The sequence below is a fragment of the Cricetulus griseus genome, chromosome 5, assembly GCF_003668045.3.
Source record: "Cricetulus griseus strain 17A/GY chromosome 5, alternate assembly CriGri-PICRH-1.0, whole genome shotgun sequence".
NCBI lineage: Eukaryota > Metazoa > Chordata > Mammalia > Rodentia > Cricetidae > Cricetulus > Cricetulus griseus.
In genome coordinates, this window is record NC_048598.1 from 87,759,275 (window position 1) to 87,771,147 (window position 11,873).

An 11,873-nucleotide genomic window follows, 5' to 3' on the forward strand; every position below is an offset into this window, starting at 1 on the left:
ATATAAAGCCTTATCATTAATTAATAAAAAAAGGGGGATCTGTAGGGAGCCGTCCCTGCATTCTCCATTACAATGATGGTGCCTGCAGGCACTGAATGTAAATTATTTCGCAGGCGCTGGGTAATTTTCCATTTCCTTGATCTCTGCCTATCCTGTGGCTCATATGGCCTGAGGAGCTGAAGCCATTCATAGGGTGACACGTCCCAGGCGGGGCTGCCAGCCTTTATTAGGGGACGGGATTCTTGGCTCGGGGTCTCCGCTCTGGTAAGCTTATGCTCTCCTCTCTCAAGATGCATTAAAGCTTTCCTGCAGAAGGATCCGAATGTCCTGTGTGATTCTTGCCGGCGAGAATATCGCGCGGGACAGAAGAGGGCACCAGATCTCATTGTGAATGGTTGTAAGCTACCATGTGGTTGCTGGGAATTGAACTCAGTACCTCTGGAAGAGCAGCCAGTGCTCAACCTTTGAGCCATCTCTTTAGCCCAGTTCATTTTGTTTTGCACCTTAATGCTTGATTATTTGGTTTGCACTGGCTAGTTGGTTAAAAGTGAACCACAAGAGTCAACAAAAATTGATCCTAATTACCTTGGAAGCTGCCCTCTCCCACACCCAACCAGCATGGACTTGGAATCCATCTCAAAGCTGGAAATCTCTGGCCTTGCAAATCCCTTGTCTACTCTATTTAATGCTATTACTGCTTGAGACTTGATGCCAGTGATTCTTACTTCTCAAGGATACTGAAATTAATTTTTCTCACTTTAATATGGCCTTAGTGTGCATATAACCTTCAGCATGGCTTGGGGAATAGCTGTTTGCTCATGTAAATACCGTAAATGGGCATACATCTCAGCATCTCAGTTACATGCCTGAGTCTTCTAATCACTGCCTGAGGTCACCTCACTATGTTTGAGCAATCATGGTAACATGACCTGTTGGCAAATGTGTTGGCACCAAGTAAAGTTTCCCCCCCCTCCTCACCTGCCTCTAACACAGATGCTGTTTAAGGTTCTGGAAGCCAGAATCTAATCAAAGTAGAACATAATATGGACTTATTCCTTGCCTTGTGGCAAACTTTAAGGTAAAGAAAGCAATGGGTCAGAATTAATTGAACTTAATGGTAACCAGTAAGGATTGGGTTAGCATTTCCAGGAGACTGGTGTTTTGGGAGGAAGGGGTGATTACAGTTGGAGTTTGTCCCTGACCAGCTACTGTATTGGACTTAGGATGAAGAGCAGTACAGAGTCCTACCTTGCCTGTGTTGACTGACCTTCATTAAGAACGAGTGGGAAACAGAAAAAATCTACACAGTGTAGTAGGGTCCAAAGGACGTCTGTCCAGTTGTCCTTTTTAAAATTAGAACCTATTATCAAAATGTTTCATTTATTAACATAGTTAGCTTAATTTGAAATTTAAGATATAAAAGAAAGTGCAATAGAAATTCTGTCATCTCTGTAGTTCATTACTTTATTATTGTATTCTCCAATCTATTTCACTCCTTGAGATCCTTTCCAGATAATAAAACAAAATAAACATACATTTCAACAAAGAATGAGAACATGTTTGCTAGAAAACTTTACATTGCTGCTAGGTTGGGGTAGGCAGCAGAGAACAGCAGGTTGGAGTAGCCCATGTCATCTTCCCTTCACCCATTCTCTGAGTGACATATGAGAACACCAGCTATAGCAAGGTGCTGAACAAAACTGGGTTTAAGTTCCATTTCCAACAATACTAGTATTGATAGGTAGGTTCTGTCCATTTTGTTTTGCCTTCTTTAAAAGCTTGCATTTATTGGTTTTTGTTTGTTTCTTTGTTTAGTTGGTTGGTTTTGTTTTTTTTGAAATGGGTCTTCATTCTGTAATTCAGGCTAACAAGGAACGTCCTGTGGAGTCCAGGATAGCCTTAAATTCATGGTGATTCTCCTGTCTCAGCTTTCTGAGCACTGGGTAATGGATATGGGTGACCACATCCAACTATCTGTTGATTCTTAAGTAGTTTTCTACCAGTTATATTTGACTCTGATCTGACAGACCATGTGAATCTGGAAGATACTGAGTTTGTTGGTGTTGGCAATGATATATTGGCAGAAGTAGGTTAGGTTCCATTCATTCCTAACAGGATGACATCTGGAACCTCATGATAGAGGCAGAGTAAAACCACCCAGTTAAACCATTTCTGCATTTCTGAGTCTCAGAACAATATGATATATGCTTAGGTCATGAGGTAATTTATTTCACAGCAACAGGAGACTAACACATGAACACTTGAAGGATCCTTGACAAACCTCAGTGTGTCCCTAGGACCATAGGGGTGGTGGCACTAGAATTGGAGGTCCTGTTAAGTGGGCATGGTGGTTTGAATGAGAGAATGGTCCCATAGGCTCTTACATGCTTGTTCCCCAGTTGGTGAAACTATTTGGAAAAGATCAGGAGGTGTGGCCTCCCTGGAGGAGACGGTCACTGGGGTGGGCTTTGACGTTTCAAAAGCCCCCCACCATTCCCAGAAATCCTGAGTTCAATTCTCAGCAACCACATGGTGACTCACAACCATCTATAATGAGATCTGGTGCCCTCTTCTGGCCTCCAAGCATATATGCAGAACATTGTATACATAGTAAATAAATAAATAAATCTTCTTAGAAAAAAAAAAAAAAGATGGTGAAGAGTGCAGTTCAGGTGACTAGTCTGAAATGAGGGAGTCCTACAAGGTCCCCAGTTCATGTCTAAGAGCCTTGTAGGCTATGAAGGGCAGATGTTCTGTGTGACCTGGTGAGCAAAATGCTAGTGGAAGCTTTTTCAGGGTCTCATTTCAGATCCATTGTCTAACAGTCACTACTGACCCACATGAGAAGGGCGTTCTTAGGGAGCAGCTCTGGCAGACAGGTCTGAAGAAGGGGGACTTTGAGGTGTTTGGCAGTGTTGTTGCTGGGAAGTCTGTGTGGGGAAAGAAAGGCTAGCTCCTTCAGGGAATCTGAAGGCCTTTTCCCCTGTTTGGGATGCAGCTTTGGGACACAATCTGAGTTTTGGAGTGGATCATAGATAAGCTCTTACCTGAAATATAAAGAAATGTTCTCTCTACATTAAGCTACAAACCACTGACATTGAGGATTTCTGTGCAGTACTTTGTTCTGAACAACAGAATTTGTCAACCTGGAGGGATGGCGTTTTCCCCAAAGCTGCTAGTTACATCTGCACTGGTTTTCAGTCTTTCACAAGCCTCCTCTGGGCTGTGAGCTGCACTGTGAGTAGGTGGTGGAGATGACTTGCTTCCTCTGTAGGAAGAAAACATTGGCACTCAGAGACATTAAGTGGTTCGCTCCAGTTCACACAGCTGGTAACTCGTCAGACAGGGACTTGGGAACTTGGGTCCAATCCCTGCTCTAAGAGAAGTATCAGGGAAATTGAGCTGTAGGTGAGGACATGGGTGTGGGAGGCAACCAGAGGAGCCTTTCATAGACCTCAAAGCTAACTAGAGCAAACAAACTGCTGAGGAGGAAGCCAGGCTTAATGAGCATCTCCAGAACCCTTTCCCAAACAGAGCTCTCCACCTACCTCTTTTCAACCGTGCCTATTAACTCAAGAAACAAGTGTGTGTTTGCTCGATCTGAAAATTGACTAGTTGGACAGTTTCCTTTCTGGGTAAAGGACAATGACTATGTAAAGTAGATAGGAGAGAGGTGGAAGTTTTCTCAAACTGTGGGCTATAAGAGAGAAATAGGCGGTAACTGGGAAACATAGAGATTTAAACATTGTGTTCCTGTGGTAATATGCCGACTGTTAATTTCTTCCCTTAAAAACTTAACTGGTGCTCATTGAAAGGTTTTTTTGTTTGTTTTGTTTTGTTTGTTTTGTTTTGGTCCCTCCCCAGAAGAACTAGAGGGAATGGGGACTCTGGCTTTGTCCCCAATTAATCTACACCTGAGACCTCCTGGCCCAGTACAAACAGGCTAGACATGCCTTTTCCAACATACTCTGTTTTCTGGACCAGAGCTGGTGGGCTGGGGTCTCAGGGATGTAGGCTACAAAGGTCAAAAGCAAGGAACTCTGCAAAGTAACTCCAGCTCATACCTGTGCCAGTCACCAGACCTGGGCAGTAACAAGCCCAGATTGGAGTGGCCGGTAATCCCAGAGGGACTGGGACAGCTAACAATGCTAGTGGGCCACAGGAAGGTCAATGCCACTGCTGCTCTCCTCAGCCAACCTTTGACCTCATTCTAGAAACTTCTCAGGATCCCAACAGAAGGTAGCAATTCCTAGTAGAGAAAACATGGACTCAGATAGATCACCTCCACTCTGCCAGCCATGCTTCAGAACTGTGTGATTATGTGCACAATGTCCCCTGCTGAGCCTTTTTTGCATGCATACAATTACTACTTATCTTAGGTGGTCCTTATGGGATTCAAGGGAGATTTTTTTCTTATTTAAATAGCTTGGATCCAGCTCGTGATACTTGTACAACAGGCATCAATTCTCTGTCCCCACTGTCCTTTGTCACCACTTCCAGATTTTCTGGCTACATGAGTCACCTGGGCAGGTTCATTTGAGGGGATGAATCTGCCAGATGTGTTCTTCTTATGGAAACCTGGGAGCTCAGAGTCTCTTCACTATTGCTGTGAAGAGACACCATGACCATGACAACTCTTTTTTTTGTTTTGTTTTGTTTTGTTTTTTCGAGACAGGGTTTCTCTGTGGCTTTGGAGGCTGTCCTGGAACTAGCTCTTGTAGACCAGGCTAGTCTCAAACTCACATAGATCCACCTGCCTCTGCCTCCCGAGTGCTGGGATTAAAGGCGTGTACCACCAACGCCCAGCCATGGCAACTCTTATAAAGGAAAACATTTAACTGGGGCTGGCTCACAGTTTCAGAGGTTCAGTCCATTTTCATCATGGCGGTGAGTATGACAGTGTGCAGGCAAACATGGTGCTCGAGTAGCTGAGAGTGCTATATCTGGCAGGCAACAGGAAGTTGACTGACTGTCACACTGAGTGAAGCCTGACAAAAGAAACCTCAAAGCCTGCCCCCACAATGACATACTTCCTTCAACAAGACCACACTTCCTCCACAACACTTCCTTACGGTGCCATTCCCTTTGGGTTCCATTTTCTTTCAAACAACCACACTCAGAGTCAGGATCCCTGCATTGTATCCACAACCTTCCTGTCAGTGTGACAAAATACCAGTGATAATTAAAAACTTGTTAGAGTCGGTCCTCTTCTTCTACCATGTGGGGTCCCAGGATCAAATTCTGGCCATCAGGTTGGGCAGCAAGCAGCTTTACCAACTGAGTCATACTGCCAGCCCAATCTATAGTGTTTCCAAGTGCTCTTGAGCCATCACTAAAACAAACTATATCTTAGATCAGAAAGTAAGCCTCAATTTATATTTAAAATAATATATAATATGTTATATGACCATGATGTTCATTAACAGAAAGATATCTTGGACTCTCTCCCTCCAAACTTGGAACTCTCTTATTTATAAATAATTCATGGATCAGAGAACATATGTCAAGGGGCATTAAAAATATAGAACTAAATGAAAATTATATAACTAAAGCAGCCCTCAGAGGGACGTTTCAACCACTAAATGCTTACATTTGAAAACAAGAATAGGGGGAAGACTCCAAATCAGTATCATTCATGAGTATTGATGCAAAAATCCCCAACAAAATACCGTTAAACTGGACACAGAAATAGATAAAAATCAGTGTCTTATTACCAAATGGACTTTATTCTGGGAAGACAAGGCCTGTCCAACACTTTAAAACCGGCCAATGTAACACACTATTTTAATGAAAAGTTTTCTCTTTTATTTTATGCGTATGGGTGTTTTGCCTGCTTGTATGTCTGTGAACCACATACATGCAGGAGGCCTTTAGTGATGCATGCCTTTATTTCCAGTACTCAGGAAGAAGAGACAGGCAAATCCCAAGTTGCAGTGTGAGAGGGGGAGGGGCTGGAGTTGGGGGAGCTGTTGGTTCCAGAGGGGGTGAAGCCTGGAGAGGAATCATTGGCTGAAGACTGGGGAGATGGCTTAGAGATTAAGATCACTACTGCTCTTTCGAAGGACAGAACTTCAATCACAACTGCTTGTAGCTCCAGCTTCAGTTCTGAGGGAATCTGATGCCTCCGGTCTCCTCAGACACTCATATACAGACACACAACACACACACACACTCCCCAAACCAAAAAAAAAAAACCTCAACAATTGTAACAGTTCAGTTTTTTTTTAATCATGGATTATAAAATGTTAACATGTGATTTAAAAATTTAGAGAAATGAAGCAATAATATTTCTTTGGTCTGTTTTGATTAGGAGTCTACACGGGCCTCGGCCAATAGTCGTTAGCTATTACTGCAGTGAAAGAACAGTGAAACCTGTACTGAAATAATTTTAAAATGCTTGCTTCCCCAACCCCAGCCTCCGTCTCCATGCCCTAATGAATTTGCTGTTGAGTTTTAAACCATGGCATATGCAAACACAGAAGAGAAGGGGAGAAGCATGCATTGCTTTTCAGTTCTCAGAGACAACCCACAGCGACCACGTAAGTTTTGTGGTACCAGGGTTCATTCTTGCATGGCTGCACTCTGGTTCTCACCAGATAAGTGAGAGGTACATGTCACTAGCCTGTGTGGAAGCTTAGAGATTTGAGGTCACGCCCAGTGAGGACATGGACTTGGGCCACTGTTCTGGTATTACTGCTCGTCAGCTCTAGCACCTGAAGCCCGTGACTTGGTGTCATTTCTGTTGCAGTTTGTCCTCTTTGAGACAGGTAAAAACCACTCCCTGGCAGCCATGCTAGGGAGATGCATAAGTAGGGGTTTTTGTTAGGTGAAATGATGAGAGAACTTAATCTCAGCTGCGCAGGGAAGCTGGCAAGCCATGTTGGTTCTCATGCTTTAATTTTCATTATTACACATGTTCCTTGAGTTTTTCCCTTGTAGCCTTGTCTCTTAGCAGAGCATGGGGGATACTCAGGCCTGGGCTTGTGCTGTCCTTAGTAGGATGCTGGGCCCAAGGAAAATCCCTCCGTGTTCCATGAGTCACCTTAGGGGAAGAAGTTGCTGTCAGCTGGTGATAAAGGGATTAAGAAGGAAATGTTCCCCAGGGAGAGCATTTTCTGAGTTACTTGTGCCATGTACTGTTCCTATCCATAATTTCACATGCCTGTCATTCTGTACAGTCTACACTTGACACACACACACTCTCTCTCCCCCCCATATATATATATATATATATATATATATATATATATATATATATATATATATGAAGAGATAGGCAGTTTACTCAGGGTCCCAGAACAAAGTCCCCAAGCATCCAGCCGGATCCTTCCAGCACACTGGGCTGTATTGGGGGAGGGGCAGGCACTTCAGGCCAGCCACTGGATTGCCCAGGTGACAGTGCTAACGTCTCTCTGTGAGAGACATCAGCTAAGTGCACACTAAGGACCTTTTCTTCTCATTCTTTCATCTATCCAATGTCTACTGGGAGCCTCATGTGTGCAGAAGACACTAGCAATATCCCAAGGAATCTGACCCACGGTTTCTGATTCAGGGAGCTTGCTAGCTATGGGGCAGCATTTCTGTTTTCTGTCGCTCACATGGCAGACTATCACAGGCTGGGGACTTATAAAGCAAAGAAGCTTATTTGGTCTCAGAGTTCTACTCTAACACACAGACACATACACACTCCACTGGGTTAACTCTCATTTTTCAGTTCTTGGTGCAGTTAGTGGGAAGTTTGTCCATCCTCTTGTCCAGGCCCATTCCCCTCCTCTCCTCTTCCAGAGGGCCTTTCACCTCTGCATCGTGCCTACTGAATAATGATGGCTTTAAGAGAAGGCCAAAAGAGAGAACAAAAGAAACTGAAGAGGAGAAGCCAGGAGGTATGTGTTGTGGTGTGTGTGTGTGTGTGTGTGTGTGTGTGTGTGTAGAGCTCAGATGTCATGGAAACCAGGGAGAGAACATTCCAGGGAGGAAGGGGACCCTGCATTGTCTACTGCAGAGCATGGTTCGGTCAGGTGGAGAATACAGACCAGGCCTAGGATGGCAGAGATGGGAGATGGTGCAGTAATCACCGTGGCGGGCTGAGTAGAAGCAGCATGGAAATGGAGACAGCAAAAATAAGGCATGTCAGAAGTGGGAGGAGAATGGAGGGGGTTGAGTGGTGGCAGGAGAGAAATGTGAAGTGAAGGGTTAAAATATTGAATCTAAGCCGGACCGTGGCACATACCTTTGGTCCCAGCACTTGGGAGGCAGAGCCAGGTGGATCTTTTGGGAGTTCGAGGCCAGCCTGGTCTACAAAGCTACACAGAGAAACCCAAAAGACAGACATGATGGTTCATATCCAATCTTGACACTTTGGAGGCACAGCAGTAGGAAGATCAGAAGTTCAAGGCCAGCCTGGAAAACAGTGAGACTCAAGGCAGCCTCGTATAGAATGAGATCTCATCTCATAGCAACAGCGGATCTTGAGATGGCGACTAATGGGGAAAAGAGAGGGTGGTGGAGTATGCGTGACGTGAGAGACCATTGCATCCTCCTCCTGTCTCAGCTTCTGGCTCAGCTGCCTCTTCCTAAAGCTCCACCAGAGATAAAAAGCAAACAAAAAAACCCTTTCCCTTGCCCAGCGACTTTGCAGATGGCTCCACACGAGATGACAGAGCCTCTGGAACCCTCCTTAGACTCAAGCCTCCCTACCTCATCCCGTTCATCGCTGTTTTGGACTGTGGTGACCTGCGTGACTTCCCATCTAACAGAGAGAAGCCAGAGCAAACCAGGGCAATTAAGGGATTTTTTTTTTTCCTTAGCTAGGCTCACAGCGGCGACTGTGACAGTGTCCACCAGAGGGCGCCGTGGGCTCGCAGAGCCGGGCAAGGCATGCTGGCGCTGCCCAGAGTTGCTGCCCAGGCCCTCTCTGAATCTGTTGATGCCAGGGACTCGTTTGGACAAACAATGGAGACCTAGAAGAAAGATATTGATAACGCCCAATTTTCCTTTAAATGCTTCTAGAGCAAATGTTATCAATACAAAATTGTCCTATTGTTTCATTCTTGACACCCAAATAACAACCCTATCAGTAGCATTGTCTCAAAAGAATCATTAAGTTACTATAGTAAGCCCAACATACTTGGGCCTCTGAATTTTTAAACCTTTTGTGTGTGTGTGAGTGTGTGGGGGGTAACAGATTAAGACGGTCACTAAATAACTATCCCACATACCATGAATAAAGTGGTAAGAAGAGGAAGTGATTGAGAGTTCCAGAAGGAGGCTCCAGCTTCAGCTTGGACAGTGATGTGCTGTCCAAGGAGGACCAGACTATGCTAGAGACAGGGAAGCCGGCGGAAATATTTATTACACTTGTACAGGTGTCAAATGCCATATGCTGACACTGATGTATCTAGAAGTGTTAGGAGTCACGATGCACAAATAATGGGGTTTGCCAGGCAGGGTGGTGCACACCTTTGCTCCTAGCATTCAGGAGTCTACACAGTGGGTTCCAGGCCAGCCAAAGCACAGTGGGACTCTGTCTAAAAACATCACACACACACACACACACACACACACACACACACACACACACACACACACAGAGAGAGAGAGAGAGAGAGAGAGAGAGAGAGAGAGAGAGAGAGATTGGTTTAAGCCTTTCCCCCAGTTTTTCAAGACAGAGTTTTTCTCTGTGTAGCCCTGGAAATCACTCTGTAGATCAGGCTGGCCTCGAACTCACAGAGATCCAACTGAACTCTGCTTCCTAAGTGCTGGGATTAAAGGCGTGTGCTACCACCACCTGGCTTGGTTTAAATCTTTTATTCATCAAAACAACACAAGAACTCCACTGTCCCTTTGAGAGTAAGTATATCATTATCAAAATATATTATGCATTTTATTATAAGAATTATATTATACTGGTATAAGGTCAGTTTAATTTAGAATCAATAAATTAAGATAAGCCCAGACCTTGGGTATGCAGAAATGGCACTACTGAGAAATTAAATGTAGCTGACTTTGTCATCATTAAACAATGCTGTATTGGTTCTGGGACAACAATGTTTGTGTATTTATTTATTTTGTAGTAAATTTAACTAGGAGGTTTAATTCTTGGGTCTAGACTTTTAATTAGTGTTCTCCCCTCTTTTGTTGTAGCTCTTTCTTTCTTTCTTCCTTTCTTTCTTTCTTTTTGGCAAGTCTCAGATCCCTCATAACCCAGACTCCTCACTTAATAACAATAAAGATAGAAAAAGTTCTCTGCCACATTCTGCAAGGATGCAAACAAGTCCCTTTAGCTCTATGGATGTCTCCTAAGATTGTCTTCACTCCAATGTGGCATTAAGGGTCTTTGGGTCTTGTAGAGTGACATATGAAGGAAAGAAGGGAGCTTGGGAGGGGCATTGGTTCCCATAGTAGGTAGGATTCCCCATGTCACCCATGTCTTCTCTAAATGGTGGCTCAGGTCCACTGGGGACCAAACAGTCCCAAACTTGCTATGATCATTTCTGGGACCATGCTCCAACCCTTTTAGGCACTTACCACCTGAGCTATTTATTTACCACGGTGGATACAGACAGTACTGGTTATTTGAGAATAATATCTACACTAGTCTCCGGGGCTACCCACTGAATATTCCAGACACTTGCCTGTGCAGATGCTAGAACTTCCCAGCCCTCTTACAGTCAGGTGAGAGGGGTCACATTACTGGTTCTAGCTATCAGCTAGAGAGTAACAGAGACTTAGTGGTTTCCCAGAACTATTTGCTTGTGGGAGACCCTCCAGACAGCTCTTGCTCTGTGCCTGTCACCAGCTATGTGAGTGATGCTAGGTGGGGCAGAGCTCCCACCAACATGCCACTATCTTGGCATCCGGGGATTGCTGATCATATCCTAGCAGCCAGCAGTACATCTGAGTTCAGCTAAAGCAATGACAGCTCCACCCTGACTAATAAGCAAGTAAATGAACTGACCCAGTCATCTCCTTAGCTGAGGAGGAGTTAGGCAGCAACCATTTTCTCCAGAGTACCTACCCTAGAAGAGTGTGAGAGAGTGTGTGTGAGTGCACATGTGTGCGTGTGTATGAGTGTGTGTGCATGCATGCGTGTTCTTGAGGACTGAACCCAGGGCTTCCCACATACAAGACCAGTCCTGTACAACTGAGCCACATACTCAGACCTTTATGCCTGAATCTATTACATAGCAAGTACTTAGTAAAATTCTCTGGATTAGTATGAGCATGCAAAGGTTATTGACACAGCACAACATATGACAAAGAAGCAGATATATGGGACATTATCTCCATGTGGTGTCCTAGGTAGTGGTCTGTCATTCAGGGAACTATGGAAACCTCTTTCCATGTGTCAGGCCATCGCTTCCCTGCTTCCATTTTTAATCTTTATGGGGTGATCACTGATCCCTCTATTTCCTTTCCGGTTCAAGAGAGTTTGACAGAGTTCAGAGTAGAGCCAGGACCAAAGTTAGCCATGGTAGACCAGGTAAAAGCCAAAGCATAGAAAGGTGAGTCTAGGACAGAGATGGGAGTGTGCCAGAGTGGATGGGAGCTGGGCTGGATTGGTCAGGTGGTGGAAGGCTTCTGTTACTGTGCCTGTGCACATGCTGTCTCCAGGTGGCTGAATTCTTTTCCATGCAGTCTGTGAGGGATGAACTATAAACCCCGGTCATGGCGACCTTTTCGAGGCCCATTAAGTGTCTATAAATGGCAAGGGTTGGCAAGGGTTGGCACAGCAGCAGGGGCACAGATATTAGCACAGGCCTCTAAGGTTCTGGCCCCTCCTTCCCTGCTGCCTTTAGCAGATCTGAACAACACTGGCAGAAGGTTTCATTCTTGAGCAGAGTATATATCATCTTCAGTTGTTACTCTCTCTG